At 36.3% G+C, this 22,011-nt stretch overlaps 1 pseudogene; it reads right to left on the reverse strand.

The window, feature by feature from the left end:
- Positions 1 to 360: 360 nt before the first annotated feature.
- Positions 361 to 13,998, reverse strand: LOC110020564 (annotated as a pseudogene).
- Positions 13,999 to 22,011: the final 8,013 nt, after the last annotated feature.

The following is a 22,011-nucleotide window of genomic DNA, read 5'->3' on the forward strand; positions in this document are numbered from 1 at the left end:
TATAGCAAAATCAATAGGTAATCATTATTAAAATGAAATCACCACAGGTCAGAAACGCATCCAACTCATAAATATGCTGATGAAAAGAAAAGTTCTTCTCACCTCGGATAAAGACATCAAAAGAGTTACTACACAACGGGTTGTCGAAACACGGCATGGTATAGAATGGACGTACTGCCAAAGGATATCTATGAAGTATATAAAACTCAGTATCATACCTGTTTAAACATCATGAAAAATATGAAAAGCCAGGCCATTAACAGGGAAGGCATGACTGAGCAGAAATAAAAAAGGGAGCATTTACATACATATCGCCTAACTCCTATGTATTTATATACCAAACGTCTAAATTTTGATATTTACATTTATACCAACCAAATCTTTCATATCACAGAAAAAATACCACTTTTTAACTTTTAAATGCAAACACATCGTTTCATGCCCAGGAATGTGGTATAGATGTAAAAATTAAAGGTTGGCATTAGACAAGTAAATCCATAGGAATTAAGTGGTATTGTATATAAAGCTTCCATAAGAATTTTGCCAAGCAAAAGCGATGGGTCAACTTCTACACCGGCATCCTGCAAATGAGAATGAATCTTATTAGAATATTAGAATAAAACTAGAATATTTATTAATACAGAATTTTGTATTTATTACTTTTATTTGTTTTATTTTCTTTCATTCATTCATTTATTCTATTTTTATTTGTTTCCTTACATCTACATCCTGTAATGGGTATTTATACCCCTCTTTGCGTCAATAATAAACATCTTGGTTACTATTCTAATATGATATCAGAGTCATACCCTAACATAGCTGTCGGGCTCTCCATACAGCCGGCTACACTTGCCTCCAGATTCCTGGAACCGGCTAGGTATGCTCTTCCCTGATCACAATATCACACATTATCCATTTACTCAAAAAATATTCCTACAACTCGCATCACTTGATATTTTTCTCATTTCTCATAGCCCCAACTCATGAGAGTTATAGGGGATATCATTAAGACACAATCTCATGACAGCAAGGTTTGAAAATCCAAATAAAAGAAAAAAATTAGCTGCCTTAGGAAATAAACGATAGGCAAGGTATTGGTGGCGTGCCAACTGATGGCAGCCCACCAACCCTAGTGCTTAACAAATGGCCATATCCATAGTTTGGCATTCTTATTGCGGAAGGCTTGCCTTCAGATTTATTCGTAAAATTTAAACAATAAATAAGAAAATATTTGATTTAGAAGCAAAAAAATATTAAGGGGCGTTTATTTGCATGCCGCACAGTTCTTATGTATTTATATATCTAAACCTAAACATTCATACATGCACACCACTCAAATCTTTAACATCACATCTAAAATACCATCATCATTATCTTCTTAAAAATGAAATGCACCTTTTATGCATATGTTCATGACACTAAGGTGTTATAAGTGTAAATGTCAAACTTTGGGTGTTAGAAATGCAGATAAATAAGAATCGGGTGGTATGTATGTAAATTTCTCAAATATTAATGACGGGTGTACCTTGAGGATTTGGACACCCTCCTCAAATGTAAGGCGCGAGGTTTTCCGCAAATACTGCCATAACAATACATCTGAATTTATTAGAACCTTAAAGCTTTATCCATTTTGCAGAAAAGCAAAATATGTTAAATAATAATATTACATAAAGCGGATTAAAAATACTTAATTGAAAAAATTGTGCAATGGAAGGGGAAAACAACTTCCTATCACATATGAAACCAAATTTGGTTTACCTTCAGTGGCTTAAAGGGGACTTGTTTGTTAATTGCATCAAGTAGCTTCTTGCATTTATCATTCAAGTAGTCAAACATTGTTACAAACAATCTGTCCACAATATCTAACATCTAAAACTTGCATTTAATTCAACAGATACATAGATTAAAAAAAGGGTAGATTCTAAAATGGCCCCATGACTACTCAGATGTCGCCAATTTAGTCTCAAAATTTTACTTTTCTCTAATTTATTCACCCAACTATTAAAAATTGATCTCAATTAATTCCTTAAGGCATAATTTTGGATCAATTTTGCATAGCAGAAAGATTAAATTGGGATAACTTTTGCGTCATGATTTCTACAAGAAAGACCATTTTGAATCAATTTTCTATAGTCGAGAGACTAAACCAGAGCACTGCGAAGATTTGAAACTAAATTAGCCACAATTGAACAGTCGGGGCACCATTTTGGGATTTCTTCCATTAAAAAAAGCTCTGCTGTTATGCAATCCCTTCTCACCTCAAAATAATCCTCTTTGATCTCCATTTCAACGTCAAGACCATTAAATTCACACAAATGTCAGTGAGTATATGAATCTTCTGCCCTAAAAACTGAGCCGACTACAAATACACGTCCAAAACCAGCGCACATAGCCATCTGCTTGGAACTGTGGTGATTGACCCAAGCAAGCAGGTTGACCCTTGTAGTCTAACTTGAAAACGGAAGCACCTCCTTCACTTGCACCAGCTATCAACTTCGGTGTAAGAATTTCAACAAAATCTTTAGATTCCAAAAATTTTCGAAAAATCTGTAGGTTTTGAATGGTTAGTAAATAGTAACATCTAAATTTTCATATGGTAAAAGAAAAAAGAGGCATTAAAATACATACCACTCAATTCCTATGTATTAACATACATGATGCGAATGGCAACGATTTTTCAAAGTAAAATTCTTATAAATAAAATTCCTTACTTCACCAATACAAAATAACACAACTCAAATACATAAAAGATAGACACCTAAAAATCTAAAGGTAAGTGATCCCTCCCAAATCATAACTGTTATTTTGACCCTCAATTAATGAGTTAAAGTAAAAGGGCAATTTTGTAATGTGGCACCGCCACCTACCACATCTCACCTACCGCTCACCTACCACCCACCTACCACCCACTTACCTCCCATCTACTTCCCACCTACCACTCTCTTGCTTCTATAAATAGAGAGGGTGTGAGGCCTAGGAGGGCAAGGGAAGAGATCTTAAGCTACCACAAATGAGGAGAGAATAGCTAGAGAGCTAGAGAGGAGGAGAGCATCTTGAGGCCTTGTATCAAGGTGTCGCTTGAGAGGGAGGCCATAAAAGGAAGATGAGTGCTCTTCTCTATGTATAAGCTATGTATTCTCCATTTCTTTTGCCTTAGTGAACTATTTGATTGATTCCCTCCCGTGGACGTAGATCCAGTTGGATCGAACCACGTAAACGATCTGTGTTTGCTTGTGTTCTTTGCGTTTCATTTTTATGTCAGGAAGTACATATCTCACAACAATTGGCGCACCCCTAGGGTAGGGCTTGGGTTGTAAGTTGTCAAGCGACTTCTTATTTCTTTTTTCTCCCCTGTTTAAGAGGGTATTTGGCTGCAAGTAGGATTTAAGTTAAATGCGAATCGTGTGGCAGGCAGCCGAATCACGACAGATTCGGTGAGCAGTGAAACCTTTGATCGACTGGATTATCACCGCAGGTTGTGCATTTCCGTGAGACGGATGAGGAACTGCCCGTAAAGGAGCAGAGGAAGGCGGGTCGTTCGGTCCGCGAACGGGCAAATCTCGCGAAGGAGGAGGATTTCCGCGACAGCTAGCACACGCCATGACAGCTCTCGGAATTCAGAAGCTGCTCAGCGGAGCGGATTTCAGACGTTAGTGGGGATCGAGTCACAATAATGGCTTCCGCCAAATTCGACATCGAGAAATTCAACGGGAATAATGATTTTGGTCTATGGGGAGTAAAGATGAGAGCTCTATTGGTTCAGCAGATGGGTACTGCACACCTGAGACAAAGGACAAAGTTTGCTTGCTGAAGAAAGTTTTGTACGTACTGAAACAAAGCCCCAGACAATGGTACAAACGATTTGATGAGTTCATGCTAAAGATCGGATTTGTCAGATGCAGCTACGACAGTTGCGTATACATGAAGTGGCAAGACGGTGAAATAAGTACCTACTTGCTTCTTTATGTGGATGATATGTTAGTAGCCAGCAGAAGTAGGGAGGAAATCCAGAAGATCAAAGGTATGCTCAATTCTGAATTTGACATGAAGGACCTAGGACCTGCTACAAAAATCCTAGGGATGGAGATTACTAGAGATAGGAAAAATGACACATTATTCTTGTCTCAAAAGTCATATATTCAGAAGGTTCTAGCAAAGTTCAACATGCATGAGGCTAAGCAGGTTGCAACACTTATTGGTCAACACTTCAGATTGTCAAACTCTCAAGCACCAAAGACCGAAGATGAGAAAATGTACATAGAGGGTGTCCCTTATGCCAGCGAGGTTGGTAGCATCATGTATGTGATGATCTGCAGCAGACCAGTTTTGTCTTACGCCGTCAGCATTGTAAGCAGGTTCATGGCAAACCCAGGACAGACTCACTGGGCAGCACCAAAGAGGTACCCGAGAGACACTAAAGACCTTGGTCTACTCTTTAAAAGTCAGGAAGACAAAGAAGAAAAGGTAGTTGGTTACGTGGACTCTGATTATGCCGGAAGCATTGACACCAGGAAGTCACTGACCGAATTCATTTTCACTGTCTTCGGTACCGCAGTCAGTTGGAAGTCTAACCTCCAATCTGTTGTGGCCCTCTTAACAACAGAGGCCGAATACATCGTTGGGACTGAAGCAATCAAGGAAGCTATGTGGCTAAAGGGCATGACTGAAGAGCTTGGGATACATCAGAAGGTGATAACTATGTTTTGCGACAACCAAAGCACCATTCACCTAACCAGAAATTAGGTATTTCATGAAAGATCCAAGCATATAGATAGAGAGCTTCATTTTGTGAGGGATGTCGTCGTCAAGGGTTCAATAGTAGTGGAGAAGATACCTACTGAAGAAAATCCTACTGATATGCTCACCAAGGTGCTACCGACAGCTAAGTTCAGACACTGTCTGGACTTAGTAAACTTCACCAAGGGCTGAGGCCCTCTCAGGGATCAGATGGAGGGAATTTTTACTTCGAAGCTTCTTAATTGAGGGTCAAGGTGGAGAATTGTTATTTTGACCCCCAATTAATGAACTAAGGTAAAACAATTAATGAACTAAGGTAAAAGGGCAATTTTGTAATGTGGCACCGCTCACCTACCACATCTCACCTACCACCCACCTACCTCACACCTACCTCCCACCTACCACTCTCTTGCTTCTATAAATAGAGAGGGTGTCAGACCTAGGAGAGCAAGGGAAGAGATCTTAAGCTACTACAAAGGAGGAGAGAATAGCTAGAGAGTTAGAGAGGAGGAGAGCATCTTGAGACCTTGTATCAAGGTGTCGCTTGAGAGGGAGGTCATAGAAGGAAGATGAGGGCTCCTCTCTATGTATAAGCTATGTATTCTCTATTTTTTTTGCCTTAGTGAAATATTTGATTGATTCCCTCCCGTTAGTTGGATTGAACCACGTAAATGATCTGTGTTTGTTTGTGTTCTTTGTGTTTCATTTCTATATCAGGAAGTATATATCTCACAACAATTGGCGCCGTCTGTGGAAAGCATTAACACCTACAATTCGAGAGGTAGGCGATCTCTCCCCACCCTAACTCTAGGACTCCCCTCCCAGAAAGAGACATTGTCTTCAAGGTGGAAGAGAGAAAATTACTGTTGGATTAAATCGTAGCTACCACATGGCATCATCGCCTGACAATCGTTTACTTAGAAATTTGTAGTGGCCCTCATAAGTTTGAAATATCATATTGTGCACATCCTTAAGCCACATCCAAATCTAATAATATCCTGACTTCTAGTCAATATTGAAGAATATCGCAGCCCCAACAACACATACAACAGCTCATCTATCGCTGGAATCTCTGCCAACTCCGTATCATGTGTCTCTATGCAACTTGATCAAAAATTTCAACCCTGCAACTTAAATTGCCCTCGTCATGATCTCTCCCAAACTCTAACCCTAAGGTCCAAGCCAAAAATCTCATCATAACCCAAACTCTAAGCATATTAGCCTTATTTATGCCCCACAATATAAAGAATAAATTACTAAATTGCCCATTTAGCCTTGCACCTGATATACGTTTTCAAATTATTTGTTGGGCTCGGCGTGTAACACACTTGAACTTCAAATTTTACATTTATACCACCCAAATCTTTGGTATCACATCAAAAATACACAATTTGAACTTTAAAAAAGTGAAATACACATTAATTTACAAGCAAAAAATTTTAACCATTAGAAATTGAATTTTATGTGTTAGATATGTAAATATATATAATAATTGAGTGGTATTCATATAAATTTCCCAAGCAAAAAATGTATGCATGCGAGATTCCTAAAACCCGAAGTAAGGTATATCTGTATCCTACAAATTAATTAACAGTATATCGAAGGTACATTGAAAATCAGTGAATTTGACGGCAATTAAAACACAAACAATCTCATGCAGTTAACAATCTGAAACTGGAAATTTGAAATTAACTAAATGTAGTAATAAAGAAAAAGAGGCCTTACAACTAGAACAGAGGATTGAAGACGAAAAATTGCTAGGTTTGTTGGAGTACGTAAATCAAGAACTCTATTATTCAATCGTGTATCTTGGTTAACACGAACAAGTTTTTCCCCCATCTGTGATCGCAGAAATAATTAGGATACAAATATATTGGCAAAGCAAGTATAAAGTTTAAATGGAAAAGGCAAAAAAAAATCAAGGATAGAATTCATAGGTTTCACTTTCATGACATAAAAGGGTGAGCATTAGCTAAAGTACTATAAAATAACTAAGGAAATGAGAAATCATAATTTACCTTTTCAGCTTCTTTGATTTCTTCCTCACTTCGAGCTGCATCCTCAAAATTTATAGGAAGGTTTGGAACAGCTCTATTGATGCAGTACAGCTTTCTGACTTGAACCTCCACCTAAGAAAACATGAGCATTAGTAATTAGGGATTACATTCCGTGGTGCATATGAAAATCTTAATAATGTGATATTTTTTTAAACAGAAAAAAAGTTTGTCATAAGCAAACCCAGGTCAAACGGTAAACCAAAACAGCAGGACAGCAAACAAAGAGCAGAAATTGCTGTAATAAAAAGGAAGTGTAAAAAACAATCAAAAGAACTCTAAGTTTAATTATAAGATGATCGGTTACGCAACTAGCCAATGCAAGAGTGGTCATGCAAAGTTCTATTCAATCTCAATCAATACTCCAAACTGCATATCCATTAAACAAGGTCCTTCACTGCCATCTCCAGAAATTAAGAGCATTCAGAGAAGTCATTCCAAAGAAGGTAGTTTGCATTAACTTAAAACTCCAAAAGAAAAACATTAAATAAAAGCTGAATAATTTATTAAAATAAATACAGTGACCTTGGTCAACTTAAATGTATCATAAATGAAGATTTTTCGAAATTGATTGTTAGAAGTGAATCCAATTATGTAAACGCACAGGTTGACAAATTTAAGTTATTTAAGTTATCAAACCAAGCAAACATTTCACATATTACCTCAAAATGGCAATAGAAAACAGCTCACTTGTAAATAAACTATGCAGCACTTCATGACCCCGTGTTAAGGAGGGCTGCATGGAAATTCGCTGTTGCCCATGAGGTAGAAAAATATGGAAAAACCATCCCCCATGTTGCCAGAATGTTTGGACTTGATACTTTTGGAATTCATTGGTGATTGCATGCAGTAGATTCTACTATATAAACATTAATTCATCCCATACTTGTATCATCTAGAAACCCTTCGAGATAAGAAAGGGATAGTGTTCAGCTGCTTCAAATTCCAAACTCCCTTTGAAGCTAAAATAATATTTTGATCGCTCCTAACTTGGAAGTGAGGAATAAATTTGATTTAGGGCTTTAGAGAGGATGCACGCCTTCTAAGATTAGTGTGTAAATTATTTTGAAAATTTTGCTCAATTCTTTTATTTATAAAATGTCTATCAATCTCAACATATCTAGTCTTCTTACAATGGACTCTATCTTTAGTTAAAATAGATTATAGATTGTTTGTCATATATCTTTGTTGTTGGTTCTTTAATGTGAACTTTGCGGATTTCTAGATATCTTTACAGCCACATTTATTTACAAATTCCATAATCCATGACCATGAACTCAACTTCAGTGCTACTTTCACGATAACTATAAACTTCTTACTTTTCTAAATGATTAGATTTCCCCATATAAATTATCAGATCAATAGCTAAATATGAAATTGCAAACAGTTATATATCCAACCATCAATATTAATGAAGATTTGAATACTCCAATAAGTTCCTTGCTTGAGGAATTGGCCTTTCGCTTGTGATTGTTTACAATACCTTAGCATCCTATAAAATGCCTTAAGATGTTCTTCACTGGGAGCATTCATAAATTAACTAAAAACATTATAAAAAAATATATGCAAGGTTGAATGATGAACTTTCCAACTATTCATTGGTAAATCTCTGTCCACTGAGCATCACCTTTGAACCCAATTTATTTAGAAGACTTATATGGGTATTATCAAGCTTATGTCCCATCATATATGTTTCTTTTAAAATGTCAAGAATATACTTTTGTTGATAGAAAGATATATATCCTTTTGGTCATGTGATATCCATAACAATAAAATATTTTAAGGCTCCGTCTATATTTCAAATAAAATTTCAAAGTTTTAGCTCAATCTATTGTTTTCTTCTTCATTATCATTAACTAAAATAATTTTATCAACATGGACCATGAGATTAATGATTTAGCTATGAGTTAGTCTTTAAAGTAAGTGAAATTAGCTTGCTCTAAAAGTACCATGCTTTTAATCATAATAGTAAATCTAACAAATTAGGGTCTTGAATATTACTTGAGATGATATATAAATTTCTCAAGTTTATAGATTGTAACTTTATTATCAGTGACCTTAAATCTAGGAGGTACAGTCATACATATTTTTTCTTCAAGGTCAATATTTAAGAAAGCACTTACGATGTCTACTTGGTAAAGAGGCCAACCAAGATTAGTAGCAAAAGACAAAGTAAATTAGATGAAATTATTCTTGGAAATAAGTACAAATATTTTTGAGAAGTCAATATTTTAAATTTTGAGTAGTCCCTTCTGCAACCAGTCATGTCTCATATCTTTCTATGCTCCCATCTGCTTTATAATTTATATTGAAAGCTCATTTGTACCCAATAAGTTTATTTCCTTTAAGAAAGATCAAGAGTTTTCATATAGCATTCCTTTCAAGTGCTAGTATATCTTCATGCATAACATCTCTTTTCATGAATGTTTTGGGGATGTCCATACCAGAAAGATTAAATATAAAAGGAATGAAGTAAAAAAGCAATGGTAATCATAGAGATGTACTCATTGATTGGATATTTATGTACCAGGTTATTTAGTCGTTACATATTAAGAGTATCCTATGAAGATTAAATTATTTTATAAATGAAAGCACCACCAATCTTGACTCAAGTAAGATGTTTTCAAAAGATGATTAAATCTCCTGAATCAGACATGTTTTATGGATACATTAGTGCCATAATTATGTTGGAATTTAGCAATCATGGGTCCGTTGGATTCGTTTTGTCGAGATGCTCAAATTGACCTTCCAATTATGTCTGAAAAGCTTCCAAAAATAGTTTAACAATACAGGTTTGATTTAACTTGGATTTGACTGATTTTGGTACATTTGGATTAAGAAATAGCTTCATATACTTATTATTGATTCATGATAGGGAGAAAAATATTTTTATATTTAATGATTTTCTTCTATAAAAACTCCAAGTTATCTTTTTAAGTTGTTACTGTTTTGTCAAAATATTAAAAATACTAGAAAAATTTAAACTTTCATTACTTCAAAAACATTTATAGTTTACATAATTGTCTTTTTAAAAATAGAAAGTTTTCAAAAGTGCATATTGCATCATTTTCCTATGGGTTCGATATTCAGGTCTTAATCAGAAAAGTCTTATATTACTTGTTATATTACTTGATAACGACTTGATAACGATATGTATACTTGCGTAGTATCCCAATATATATAAATTAAAAAGTTAAATTCATTTTTTTCTTCAGGATCAAGTTTTTAGTTTTGTTCCAAAATAAAGAAATATAAGTGAAAAATATAATCAAAGCTATTATTGTACTGTTGCATATAAATAGTAATGGGATCACTTAATCAAACAGGGGCAGAATGGTCATTTATCCAACAACAGCTCCCAGTAAGTTGTTCTGAATAAGCTGCCCCAAACAACAAGCCAGCTTATTCTGTTAATCTGTGGATTATCAGAATAATCTGCTTATCAGCAGATTAAAAATAATCAACAGCTGCACCAAACAGACCCTAAGTCTACCTGGTCATGAAGGTAGTCAACCCAACACGTCCTGAAATCCTCGGTCAGCAATCAGTGAATTGCATCATCAGCGAGAACCTTGGTAGCCCTAAGGTCAAAGGAAGGAAGCTCTATCCTATGAATACAAGCTGAAGCTCCAAGAGTTGGGACTTATACCTGCCGAAATAGCAATGATGCCTCAGAAAAGAAGAGAAAGTGGAGATTCAGCTACAAAGCTGGAAACGCTCCAAACAAAAGAACTTATATCCCGTCTGGGTCAGGGAGCCTTCTAACACCCTAGGCGCACTATACAACCACCTATAAGAAGGTATGTTGGACCAATCATGTTGGAGAAGTATGGGGGCTCCTCCCTGGGACATGCAAATATGAATGTAATTATCTAGAGCGGTCCTAAGTATTGTGGAGGTCCTATTAATATATGCAGGAAAATAAATGTTGTAATTTTTAAATTCTAAATATTTTAATCCTAAATTTTAATTATCTTGAATATTTTATTTAGGATTTTGTAGAAAATTATAATTTTAGGGTCCTTAATGAGCCTAGATTATATCGTGAAATCCCAGATCACAGAAAGAAACAAGGAAAACAGAAGAAAACAAGGAAAACACATGTAAGTGTAGACATGCAATATGATGCAAAAAAGCAAAACAAGGCAAATCAAAATAATAAACAGACCGGTGCTACTGGGTCGACAACATATTCCAGAAAAGAAAAATGCAGCCAGACTCCGCATATACATGTCCGGTCATAATTTTATACATCAATATAAAATTCAGAATTAAGATACGGGGCACGAGCATCTGCTTTTGGTCCCATTCGCATGATTCCCGTGCCAAACACCTCAGAACCCGTGCCCGTGTCTTATTTCTGCTACAGAACTCTCGTAGACTCTAAAAAGCACATAGAAAAAAAAAAGACTCAATCTTGCATGAAAATAAGAGTCAGCGGGAAAGCTCACATGCAAATAACATATCATGAGTCATGTCTTAAAAGTGAGAAGCTAAATGACACCTGCAAGCAAAAGGGTCAGAAATCATCACATGCTCCCCCATAGCGGTACCTGTGTGCGGTACCCCCATAGCGGTACCTGTGTGTGTGCATATAAATAGGCATGACTCCCTGCAGAAAAATACCCTAACAAACTACCACATATATGCAACATGCAGTCACACCACAAACACGATGCAAAAGAAAGATATGTGGCTAGGGCAATCAATCTAACAAAGAACAATAGTCAGACATCAGAAAAGACTGTCAAGTACCCTAAATCCTAACATAGCACGTCATCTAACAAAAAAGTGCATCAACATAATATATAAGTGAGGGGTAAGTTTGAGTATAGTATGACTTTGACGGGGTCGTTATACCGACCCCATCCTAAAGATCTGAAGGATCTAAAGGGTGTCACAAAGAGTGGTGACACGAGTATCTACTATTAGATATTTAGCACAGTCATACTCGTGTCAATCTCGATGACTTAACTCGCATTGCTCACCGGGATCAACCCAGCAAGCAATGCTCGTTAAGGTATCGCGACCGACACCGAGTCACTCTCTTAACTAGCCTAGCTCGCTATCCATGCAAACATGCAAATGCAAGCAAATCAAAATATATAAGTAGTGATAAAGCAATAAGTTATGTCATGAAGGCGGTGACTCATAGGAATGGGCATGCCGTAGCGGCAGGGGCCCAAAAAAAGATATACCAGTAAGGCATTGACCCGAAGGTGAGCAAGTCGTGATGGCAGCGGCCCGAAAAGAGTAAGCAGTGACGCGAAGGTGGGCATACCGTGACGGCAGCGGCCCGAAAAGAGGGTATGTCGATAAGGTAGTGACCCGAAGGAATGAGCATACCGTGGTGGCAGCGGCCCGGAAAGAGGGTATGTCGGTAAGGCAGTGACCCGAAGGTAGGCATGTCGTGACGGGAGCTGCCCGAAAAGAGGGTATGCTGGTAAGTCAGTGACCCGAAGGAATGGGCATACCGTGGCGGCTGCAGCCCGGAAAGAGTACCGGTAAGGCAGTCTCCTGAAGAAATGCAACACAAGTAGATGATATCGATTATGCAGACAAACATGTACATGCACATACACAATATGCAAAGGAGTAAGTGGTCGGTCGATCGGGATGAAGCATCTGGTCAAAACAAATTGTTGTGCCAGCCGAGCCGGGGTGGCCGGCTGAAACACAAGTGAAGTGACCGGTTTGGGATAACCGACCAAAGCACAAGTGGTGTCGACCGGTCCAGGATGACCGATTGAGGCATAAGTGGTGCAGGTGCAAGTGCAAGTGCAAGATACAAGGTGCAAAGTGCAAGTGCAAATGCAAGGTGCATAGTGCAAGTGCGATATATGTCATATAATATGTAACATGCAAGACATGCACATGCAAACAATGAGGTGCAAATGACTACATATAATAGTGAGTCACGCTTTTACTAACGACCTCAAATAAGAAATCTAAGGTTTAGACCCTTGGATGTGTGGCACCGCAACCTCTCGTTTTGGTGAGAAAATGGGGCGAGTTTCTCCCCGAATCTCCGAGGGGAAAACTTTCCACGACATCACGAAATGGGCTAGCTATAAAGTTTTTCTCATTTTATGAACTCCTCCAGACTTTACAAAGCGAGACAGCTACAAAACTCTCGTTTTGGCAAGCCCGACCTCCCAACTTCTCCAAGTGAAGTTGGGGAACCCAAAGCAAGGGGAGTGAGAGACTCCATCCTATCAGAACTTATGCTAAGGCTCACAATAAAGAGGAGACACTCGACTCTACGGAGGGTGTTTGACACCCACGTGAAGTCCTAACTTAAAGGCTAACTCTGGGAAAACCAACAATCCATCACACAGGCACGTCGTCACGCCGACCCATGTCGGCGCACGCATCCCGTGTGGGCGATCGAACTCACACGCCTAGACACCACTAAACCTAGGGCTAGCTCAGAGTTTAGAGGATCTCACCACCGCGAAGGTTGAAGGAACGGTTTCTTTGCTTGCTCAAAGCCGTCGACGTCCGGTCTGTCCTCCAGTATATCTCGCAGTGAGGTGTGCACAATATATTTGATAAATATCGCAGTATATGAGAAAAACGACTAAAACGTTGTTGCCCGGATCAAGGAGGCTCAAATTTATCTCCCAACAGATTTTTGCATGAGGATTTGATGCTACGAACTCATATGGGACACCTCTCCAAGCGTAATATGCCACTCTAGTCTCATAAAACCCAGGTAGGAAAGAAAGTATGCCGAGTGTAAGAAGACCAAAAGCTTGAGAGTTATCGCCATCCATATGGCCGATAGCACAAACCCAAGTAAGCAGAGGCGAGGAGGCTAAAAAACGTGGAGGGTTCGTCCCTATATTCTGCCCTTATCTCCGTAATAAAGCGTCGAAGCAAAAGCCTGAGCTTTGATTTCTACGGCACAGCAAAAGCGCGACCAGGCAAGAGACTTCTACGCTGCTCTTGAAATGAAATAGGCGAGGGTTTTGGGAAGAGAGGGCGGTGATCGGGAGGAACCAGGGTAATGTCCCGGTAATGCCACAATTAAGTATCGGAGAGGAGAGGGGTTTATCCAAGCGAGTGCTTCAGGAGAGGGAGATTGGAGAGCCGAAAACCTAGCACAATAGGAAGCCCGGATGTGTGGGGACTTGCCAGCATGAGGTGATGCGGCGAAGCTTCAGACGCAGAGGAAGAGAAGTTTTCGGGCAGAGGTTATGGGGCATGTTCGGAGCAGATCCGACCACCGGGAAGGGAGATCCGGCTTCTGGAAGAGTTTCCGGCGAGGGAGGCGGCCGGCTGTCGGAGCACGAGGGAGGAGATCGGAGGAAGTTTTCGCGAGCAGGAGAGGTTGTTTTGCGATCTGTTCGGCGGAGGAGGGATGCGTAAGTCTTTTTTCTTTTTTTTTTATATATGATTATTATACAATATATTATATTATAATAATATTATTATTATAATCATTATTCGACATTTTTAGCCCGTAAACGTCCTCACAGCAAAACTGATATCCTTTCTAACTAAAATCGACATTCCGGATGCGTTGGCGCTGTCTGTTTCTTCATCCGGGACCATCTGGACAACTTCGTTAATGATCGGGACAATTTGAGCCAATTTCGCGCACGACACAACGTATAAAATTCGTCAACCAAATCGCACTCATCCGACGCGTGAAATGTTGACCGACCTTCGCCTAGGCGAAAGCCATAGCCTAGCAGAATGCCCTTGGCCACGTGCCCCTCAACATGCGCAGAAAGGTCTGAAGAGGATGTCTCGCGCTACAGGAGTTAACACGTGCGCCAAACAACGTTCCTTAGCGCTCGAGCGGACACCCTACACTCGTGACATCAAAAAAATTGATGCCAACATTTACTTTTAAAAGTTTAGCATTTAGTTTAGTTTAACTTTTATAGTCTTACATATGCATTTTAAGTAGCATTCACTTTAGTAGTTAATATTTGAACTTCGCACTTTACTTTACTTTTCTTTTCTTTTGTTGTTTAAAATTAAAATATTAAGAACTCGCATATAGGTATTTTCAGTTTCTCTGTGAGATCGATATCAAAGACTTTATTAGAGCCCTTTTTTACTTAAGTCATATGTATACTTGCGTTATATTTAGACGGGGATTTAGCAGTTTAGAAGAGTTTTAAAGATAAACTATTTTCACTAAAGTTATATTTTCTGGGATTAAATTGCATAATTATTATTATATATGTCATGTTTATTTTTGTAATATTGAAAAATATTTGCAAAATTAACACACTAAATATGTCTTGCATGAGAAAGTGTACGACGATCGACAAACTAGAGGCTCCTTGTAAAATAAAAAAGATAAAAAGAAACTAAAACAAGCAACACAACAAGCTTTTTGTGACCATGGATGTCATTTGATTTCCTATCTTAAAGCGAAATGAGATTCCTTACATAAGAGTAATTGTGATTCTAATGATTTTAAGACAAAAATGTAAACAACATTATTGGGATAGAGCAAGTCGGCCGCAAATGGACAAAACAATTGGTAATCTACTTGTGGCTTGACTAATTAAGAGCTTATTTATGATTATTTGATTTCACCCATTGAACAAATTTGAACATTTTTTATAAATACTTGGTTGTTATAAAAATAAGTTTGGGAAGTTTGTTCCTGTTTTTATTTATGATTATAAATAATATTCTTTATAGCCAGCAAACAGCTTCATTAATGCTCTATATAGTAGTTGATTTAAAACTAAATTTGTAAATGAGTTAAAACCTAATATAAAATTATAACTAAAAGTATAATTTAGTTTAAACAATATACATACATACATTTGTCCCACCAAGGCAGCAAGACAAGTTAATAAATATGAATTTAACCAAGAAAGTGTCAAGACATTTTTCCCAAAATGGTCAACCTCTATTACTAGATCATGATAACTCTACAAATATGACAAGGAGATCAATCTGGACTAGAGATCAATCTGACCAGACATACATGACAACCATGAAGGTGAGCCCTCTCAATGGGAATAAATGGACCTCTCCAGCTTGCCCCATGGCTGCCCATGCAAACAAAAAGCTTTACTATGAGTAAAATGACTAACGAGAAATATTAATGCAGTACCGTTATCAAGATGGGACATTATAAATTATTAAAGCCTATGCCAGAAGAAGGCAAAAAGTGGCTTATATGGATAAGTTAGAGAAACTAAAGAGAATAAATCAAGCTTCTCTTGATATTCATATATAATGAAGATTTGATTTGTTTCATACAAGTGAATCCCTCTACAAAAGAAAAGATCACCTTAACACAATGAACGGTCCCCAAAACTTTAAAAATAGACTTTTTTTTTATTCAAACTAAATTTGGATGCTATTAGTAAAGCTTGAAATAAGTTAAGAGTTAAGGGGGGAGAAGGCAGCATGTTATCTCATGACTTTTCATTGCCAGGAGATCTTTTAATTATTATCTTACCCCCCCACATTGATTGTTTCAGGGGGGGCTTCTCGCACTGTCAGAAATCTGCTACAAAAAATTCGAATGCCGCTGTGACAGTAATTATAAAAGCTTGCATTTTTCTCTCCTTTGAAAGAGCTGTCAATTACTAAATTGGACTGATTTTTATATACTTATACAGGTTTCTGATCGCTTAATTTTGAGACCTTCATGATTAAAGGAATTAAATTTTTCATCGATTTTTGACTATGGAGGTGTTGAGATTGGCATTACTTTAATTTATTTTTAATTAAGCTATTAAAATACATTAAATAAATGTATTTCATTCAAATACTTCTTTAAGAGGGCCGAGTCAAGTCCATTGTGTCATTGTTTGGACTAATTTGGTTGAATCATAAGTTGTTCGAGCTTTAGTTCGAGCTTTGAGATGAGTTTTCATATATATATATATATACATATCTTACCTGTTAAAAATTTTTATATAAAATTATAAATAAATAATTTTATGAATCTAAATGAAAATGCAACTGAATAAATTTTAACTTTGGATCTAATTAGTTTATACTAAATGAATAAAATACAATGTAAGTTTTCTTACAATCAAGTAATATAAATAAGTACTAATAAACTAATTAATCGAATTTAAACATAAAAATATATTAAATTTATGTTTATATTGATATAAAATTAAAATATATTACTATTAAATAAGTTCTAATTAATCAAACTTTATTTAAATAATATATCATATAAGTTGATGTATGTCGGAAGATTTGCGATGATAGATTAATTATTTAGCGTCTTAGTATTGCTCAAAATTCAACACACACTTGGGTAATTAAAGTAATAGGTAGAGATATCATAAGTTTTTATGTGGAAAACCATAAAAAGAAAAAAATGGCAGGGGTCTAGCCTAGTTGAAATAATTTTGGTGAGTAGCAGGATCACTTTTTGCTTGAGTTAGGGAAAATGAAATTACAATGTTGGTGTACAACACTATATCAACAATAATAGTTGTAATAGGTCGCAAAGATTGTAGTCAATTGTTATGGTTATAGTTGTCCGCCAAGAATGCAGTGAACAGTAGTTGTAGTGTCAGCTTTTCTTATAGGTTGTAGTTAAAAGTCATGTTAGTAATTTGTCAAGTAGGTTGTACATGGTTATTTCAAGGGCATCAATTCACCACAAAGGTCATGGTAGGGACCTGCAAATGCTGCGAGTCACGTAGGTCGTAATTAGTCACATAGGTAATAGAAATGAGTTGCAAAAACATCTTAAGTTTGTAGAGGTCTAAGTTAGAAATTGCATTAGTTGTGGACGTCGTAGGCCGTAGTTAGTCACATAAGTTGTTGCAGAAAGATGTCAGGCCACAAAGGCCGAAGTTGGGAGTTGCATGAACTATGATAGCATTTGTAAGCAATAGAGGCTGGAGCTGAGAGTTGTATGAGCTATGAACCGTGTAGGACATAGTCGATCTCATAACACTTAGTGGGGAGTTGTAATAATGTCTATGGGTCGTAGAGTCTGGAGTTGGGAGCTACATATACTGTGATAACATCTGCTGTCCAAAAATTTCAAAGTTGGGAGTTGCATGAGTTGTGGATAGAGTATGTCACAGTTGGTCACCTAGGTTGTAGTAGGGAGCTGTAATAATGTACATAGTTTGTAGAGGCTAAATTTGGAAGCTAAATGAATTGTGATAACATCGATGGACCATAAAGGTTAAACTTGGGAGTTACATGAGTTGTGGTAACATCTATAGGCAACAGAGGTCATAGATGGAAGCAACAAGAGCTCTGATAATGTCCGTAGACCGTAGAGGTTAGTGTTGAGTGTTCCATGAGCAGTGAACTATGTATATCATAGTTAGTCACGTAGGTCGCAGTAGTGAGATGGAATGAAAGAGCTTCAGGAGTCTGAAGAAAGTCATCATATCTTGAGTATTGAGTTTATAAGCAGTTGTTGTGAGGGGTATTAGTACACTATTTTTGGGACGCATTGTTGAACCTTATTTGGGGTTTGTTTCTCTATAGGATGCTTTGTTACTTCGTAAGTTAGTCGTTACTCAACACACTGCATCGTCACATCTTAGCATACATCGTCACTTCGTAGAGTTCGTCGTCACTCTGTAAAGGGCTTTGTTGCGACGAGCGGCAGACGACCAACTGTCGTCAATGGTTGTCAATGGTGATCGAAGGTTGCCATAGCGGGTGGCGTTCGCTAGACCTTCGGTGCAAAATGCTAGAACTCAACTCTCTCTTCGCCAAGTCTCGGGCTTCATATGGTTCAAGGTCTAGGTACTCCTCTTATAAAGGGGTTAGGGTTCTATTTATAGAGTATGAAAGAGGTCTCCATGCAAATAAAGAAGAAATTCAAACTGCTCCATTAGACAGCCTGGAGGAAATCTCTTGATTGGACAACATTTGGTAGATGTTTGAATAGCTCAACAATGGTGAAATTTTGTGATCTTGAGCTTGTTAGATTTGTTTCATCGAGATGCTAGATTCGACTATATGCTTGTCAGATTTTAAATCTATAGGACCTTTCAGTTGAACAATAAAAGCTTGTAAAAATGGCTTGATGGTTTGATATGGGCTCGATTTGATTTAGATTTGATTAACTTTGGCGTCATTGTGTTCATCTTATTGAGTCGATTGATTTGAGTGTAAGTTTGTTGAAATCATAATTCTGGATGAATTTTAATTAAAGTTTGAATGTTGCTTGCTCAAAAATTCTCTAGAGTCATGCTACCTCTCTAGATCCATACTGGATGATGAAAATTTATTAATGGTGTATCATAAATATAGCTCATTTTAAAAGTTCAATGTTGAATAACAAGCGAGCTTTTTCATGAACTTTAATAAATAAGTAATTATATTTAAATTTCGTTCATTTAAACTCCGCGTTAAAAAATAAAATGATAAAAATTGTCTATGCAAAAATTAAAACCAGATGGATAAATTTGATTAAAATAAAATTTTAATTTTAAGTTTATTATGAGATGAAAATATTATACGAATATTCAATCAATTTTCGTGTGATTGGAAAATTTACTTCAAATAAATTAAAATTTTTAAAAACTTTTTGGGACATTTATTTGGTATTTACATATCTCCCACCTAGACATTCATATTCACATACTTAACACTCAAATTTTTAATATCATATTAAAAATAACCTTCTTATTACTTTTTAAAAATCAGATACACTTTTTAATTTATAAACTTATATATATATATATATGAAAATTTAGGCATGAGATATATAAATACTTAAGAATTGTGTTGCTACCCATGTAAATTGCCCCATTTCTTTCTACCCAATTTGAATATTCCCCAAAAAATAGCCTGCCACCCCCATATAAACCGCCCAGCTGGCCTGTGCTGTGCAGTGGGCTACCCTCCCTCCCTCCCAAGCTTTTCTCTTCTCACTCCATCTCTAAATACATAATGCAGAGCGAAAGCGACCTAAGCCGTCGTCGAGTCCCCATCGCTACTTTGTCCTCTTTCCACCGCCAAACACGGACAACAGCTCTCCCACTCCCCCCACCCTCTCTCTCTCTATCTCTAGCCCATGCACCCATCACAATTACCTCCATCTACTTTCTCTCTCTAATGATCCCTCTCCTCTCTTCCGTCCGTACCGCGCTCCTCTCTCTCCCCTCTTTTTCTCCCCGTTCATTTAATGACAACAAATAGTAATTTTCTCTCTACCCTTTTTAGGGGAGAATTGGAGGATGGTTTTTACCTTTCAGGAAACAAATCCGTACGCTTTTCTGCACCTTCTCCTACCTTTCTCTTGCCCGCAAGTCTCCTGAATATTTTAAATTTATATAATGAAAAACAAAAATGATTCGAGCTCCGTTTATTTTAGGATGCAAATTTGGATTTATTAAGTCTCATTGTGCAAAGGATTTATTCATTTGAATCTACATTGCAATCAAACAACACCATAATATAGTAAATAATGGGAGCGATTACATGCATGTATTCCAATACCTGTGTATTTATGTATCTAGTACATAAACATTTGAGTAAATTATTAAAATAGTTCCCGACTATTTGTAAGGGCCGTTTTAGTCCCATGGTTTATAGAAATAACAAAATATTCCTTGATTGTTTTAAAAATGATCTCTAATAGCCGTCTTTGTTGACTGTTTTGACTCTAATTTAAAGTGTCTAGAGATTATTTTGATACTTCTATGAACTCTGAGACTAAAATGTCCCTCATGTAAATAATCGGCACTATTTTGACACTGGAATCCATAAAATTTATTATCTCTATTTGTAACACCTAATTTTTAATATCACATTACACGTTCTAATTATAAATAGTTATAGATAAAGCTTTTTTCTTTTAAGTACACAATAAGCTTAATTGAGATTGGCCTTCTAAGTTATTCTCAAGAGCTGCGATAAAACCTTTTACTATATTTTATGTTGTTGGGGAGTACTGTCTTTTAGACTTAAGGCCTGTTTGAGCCAGCTTCAAGTTATTAAGAAGCGGCTGTGAATTCGCTGAAGAACAATTTGATGTTCCAAAAAGCTGCTATGACTATTACAATTTTTTTTTAAAAAAATCAAACCGCAACTAGAAAATTATCACCGCATCTAACCATGACTGGTGGGAAAATGCTGATATCAACGACAGCTTTTTGAAAAATTGCAAAAACACAGCTTATCCAAACGGGCAAAACTATGATACAGTACCACATCGCTGCCCCAAACAGACCCTCAGAAAATGTGACATCTTATCTCCTCTAAAGATTATATTTATGTCCTTCGTCGCTGGTCTCTTATCATATATATATATATAATATATATATAAAAGAAGAATTCCCACAAAATAAAGTTATTAGAAGATGTTAATGGGGATAGAAAATTAATAAATGATATCGTGTATATTATTCTTTCATAAAATGGTCATGAATTAATAGCATATCATAACTCATAAAGGGGAAAAATAATTTCATACGTATTAGTCAACTCTTATGTATCTAGGCATGAAAATATGTACTAGAGGTTTTTAAAATTAAAATAATAATTTGTTTATTTGAAATGAAAAATTTACTTGATATAAATGTAAAAAAAAAAATAGGTTTTTGATATATAAGTAAATAAGAATTGTGTGTTACTCATGTAAATGTCAACCAAATTTTTTTTTATTTAAAAAAAATATCACAAAACTAGATATTGTTTCAATTAATATAATAATATATTATATAAACATATTTAATTATGATATACTAATTGAGAATGTAAATTTTTTATCGTGGATCATGTGCATTACTCTTCCGGCTCAATTTTTTCAAATAAATAAATAAATAAGAAAAGAAATTATATAATACAAAATAAAGTTTTCTAATTAACAAAAGAGGACTGCATGGTGACGTGTCGCGTCCAGTGTGTAGGCGAAATCACCAGCGGGAGTGGCGGCACGTGACACGTTAGCGTAAAACACGCGTCCCTATTCGTGTGATGGAGATAACTGAGCGCGCTCATAGATTTATGGGAAGTGTGAATTCGAATTGGACAAAGTTAAGACGGATCAAAATTTAGTCGAGGTTTATTTTAGCATTAATTAGAGATTAATGTACTATAAAATTTTGAAATAATTAATTATTTTAATTCACATTATTTTTGTTCATGATAAAGAAAATTAAAAAATATATTTTTTTAATTAAAAAATGATTATAATAAAGACTGTTAATGTTAATAACTTGTTGTTGATCTGATGATAAGATTTTTAAAGTTGAATAGGTGAGTATGGTTCTAAAGTATGAAGGATTAGAAGTTCTTA

Source organism: Phalaenopsis equestris, unplaced genomic scaffold (genome assembly GCF_001263595.1).
Source record: "Phalaenopsis equestris unplaced genomic scaffold, ASM126359v1 Scaffold000101, whole genome shotgun sequence".
Taxonomy (NCBI): Eukaryota; Viridiplantae; Streptophyta; class Magnoliopsida; order Asparagales; family Orchidaceae; genus Phalaenopsis; species Phalaenopsis equestris.